Raw genomic sequence first — 3,546 nt, 5'->3', positions numbered from 1 at the left:
ATAAACCTGGTGAAAGGGTTTTAGGTATGTGAGTTTGAAAGGGAGGGGTTAGGGGGTGGGTAATGGACCACTGTATTAAAATCAGATTTGCACTGGTAAGACCCGGCCTGATTATGGTACAAAAGGTACTCAGAGATTGAGATTTATCGGTTTGCAAATGAAAAGGTTCTCCTGGTGTAAGAGGTTAACTCAGAGTTCTTTAAACCGTGACTGGCATTGCCAATAAGCCACGGACAAAGCCTGTGCAAAGCCAACTTTAAAGAGCACACAGATACACACACACACACACACACACACACACACACACATCTTCAGTCTGTTTGCCTTTTCCTTTTTTGTTTCTTTTTGTCCTCATTAAGCCCCAAGCCTCTTTGTAGATAGCCAGAGGACTTTTTTTTTTCTCCTCTCCCTCTCTCTCCCTCTCTCTCTAGCCTACTCTCCTCTTTCTATAGCAGCCAGCTGAATGAGACACCAAAACTACAGCAAAGATTAAGGGGGGCACAGGACTAAATGAAAGGCCTGGAAAGCCCCATGGAATCTCTAAAGCTGGCTGCAATGGAGGAACACATTGGAAGTAATCCTGCTGGACACTTGTAAGGGTGTCTTGGGGTACACAGTTCTAGAGGAAGGCTCATTTCATAAAGACCGAGGGAAGGACAGACAGAATGGGGCATTGGAGACAGGCCTAGCCAGCAGAATGCTAATAAGCCCATTTTAACCCTTTGCAGTATTTCCCCAAGATCAAGCCTTACTTTTTTTCGCACACATAAGAGATAATCGCTGGACACAAAGCAGTTGAGGAACAATGCATGAAATGAAGGCCTGCGTCAAAAACGCAGCCAATCCAGTTCACCAGAGGTGAGTTTAACTCCTCACTTGCCGGACAGGGCCTTGGACACAAGGCCAGGCCTGGCCCTTCCTGATGACTGAGGGGTTAACACCCTAACATACTCTACACATTGTATTGCTGAAATCAGGCAGAGATCAAAGAAATGAACTGAAAAGTTCCCACCCCAAATTTATTTTTCACTTTCAGTCCACATCAGACATTTTGGGGGTATTTGGCTCAATGTTATGGTGGCCAAGGACATGTCTGTTCACTGCAAGGAGAAGCTTTACTAATGAGAAGATTTAGGGAATCTGTGTTCACTTTAAAACACCCAACTAGGTAAAAGAAAAAGAAAATTGCCTGAAAGATATTTTGCTATTATTTATATTGCTATTACATATATCTAAAATACAACAACAAAATCCTACTGAGCATACAAGCCATAAAAATACCAAGCAAAAAAAGAAATAAAAGAACCTGCGTACCAAACTCAAGGAGTGATTCATTTAATTCTAATCTCTTGTCATAAAGGCAATTTGAAATAAAGCAACTGCGCTTTAGTGAGAGAGCAGGGTGACATCTATGAAATTACCTCAGAGGGTTGTCCATACATTCACTGGCAACACATGACCGCCAACCTTATCTGGTGCTAGCTTATATGTATGTGACCATTATGGAAAGATCTCTTGTGATTGTGGCCTTTTGTGCATTAATAAAAAAAAACAATAACATAATTCCAATTATTGCACGTAACACATATTATATCACATCATCATTACATGATGTTGTTCCCGCAAGCCAATAATTAATAACATGCTAATACAATAAGGTGTCTATTTTTTTTATAAGGTAAGGGTAAACGAAAATGTTTAGGCATTGTGTGATATAAGATGTAGCCTATGTATATCTGTCACACATTTATGCTGTCTGCTCGAAATTAGCTAGCAGCCAAAGCTGGATCATCGATAATAAGACCAAATCAATAGTGATTGGCGTACAGTGAAAGCCCCCCTGCGTCATTTCTGTACTACTACTTAGGGGGGGCCGGCATCATTACTAGCAGTTATCACCCCTAGCAGCCTCTCTCCCAGCCCAGCCTTTGACACAGCTGCATTGAAGTTAGGCTGAAGGTCCTTGGAGGTCTCTGGATGTGTCAGTACTGGGTATAACTGGTAGATGGCACAATTTTCTAACATTTAGAGAGAGAGCTGCATGCTGAGAGCAATAGTCCATTTAAAAGCCTTTCATTTAGAAGCGACAAAGATAACTGACAGGCAAAGTAAGGAGACATCTCAATGAAATCTGGAGGTGTGATTAAAGATAAGAAACAAAAAGTAAATATAAAAAAATAAGCTATATATAAAATAATTTTTTTTATTCTACTACATACTTTAACTTTTAACAAAATATTTGTCAACTGCAAAATATGTAACAAATATTTTATCTTGAGAAAAATTGGTGCTAAGTGGATATAAATAATATGTTTATATCATTTATTTAATATATTATCTTTAAAAAAAATTATCTGTACTCATTGCTTGGACTAGGTAATAACTGTGAAATACATTTTTGTTAACAGTGATCAAATGAATGCTTGCTGAAAGAAAAGTTATTTGGCCATTTATTTTATAGCATGTGGCTATTATATATAGGGCAAGCATCTGGTTATTGCAAGTGCGTGATTCAATCAGACTGTGGGAATTTTTCTCCTAAGTGATAACCTGCATTTATAGACACTAATAATGTTATTTTAAGACAATTCTAACAGGGAAAAAAAATCTTCTGGGGAAAAAGATAATTATGCCATGGATAGATCAGGCTAAATACAATTACAGGATCACAGGTGCTTTCTATACACACAAAGAAGAGATAATACATTCATTCAATATTCCCCCATCGTCTTAGCTCAAATTGTGCACCGGTTGTGCATCGGTAACACACATACACACACAAAAGTGTATTGTACCTGACTACACAACATGTTTTATCATTGTATCCCCTTGTCCAAGGCGACACCACCGCTACTGACTATACGAGCGCTACAACAAGAAGCAGTGCCAGGCGCAAACAACATGCAAATGTTGCCAATGGAGCTCTGACAGCATATTAGCACTTGCTTAATAATAAACAATAAAATGCCATTAAAATAAAAAAAAAGACATAATGAAATCGAAGGCCAGTGATGCCTATCCTGCATAAAGATAATAAAATAAATAGAGAAGGAGAGGGTCTGGGGTAATTGTAACTCTATAAAATCTAATAGAGAGGAGGAAAAAAAACAAGACTTTATGGAGATAGGTCTAAAAAAAAATCTTGAAACAGCTTGTGTAAAATAACAGTCTGATCAAAATACCCCCAGTAGACCAGTAAAGAAGCACTTTTTCTGCTTTTTTTATTAGGCATGCAAGACGATTGAAAAATGTAAAGGGGGCTGCAGATAGTGGAAGGTGGTGAAGAATTTGGCTGCAGTGTAAATAATTGTATTTGGGTGGGTAGTTACGTATTGCTCGCATTTCTGGAGTAAACCTCTGACTGTGCTGGAAGAGAATCCCTGTAGGTAAATCCATCATTACTGTTCGGATACAGGGAGGAAGCAAGGCTACTAAATTTATCTTACATTCGTAGCGCTTTAATAGACATTTATTAAATGCTTTTAGAGAGAGACATGCGGCGCCTGATTACATCCTAGTTATAGGCAGAACATAAAAACACACACT

This window comes from Nanorana parkeri, unplaced genomic scaffold (assembly GCF_000935625.1).
Source record: "Nanorana parkeri isolate BGI_ZX_2015 unplaced genomic scaffold, ASM93562v1 scaffold1056, whole genome shotgun sequence".
Taxonomy (NCBI): domain Eukaryota; kingdom Metazoa; phylum Chordata; class Amphibia; order Anura; family Dicroglossidae; genus Nanorana; species Nanorana parkeri.
Note: the sequence above shows the minus strand (reverse complement) of the source record.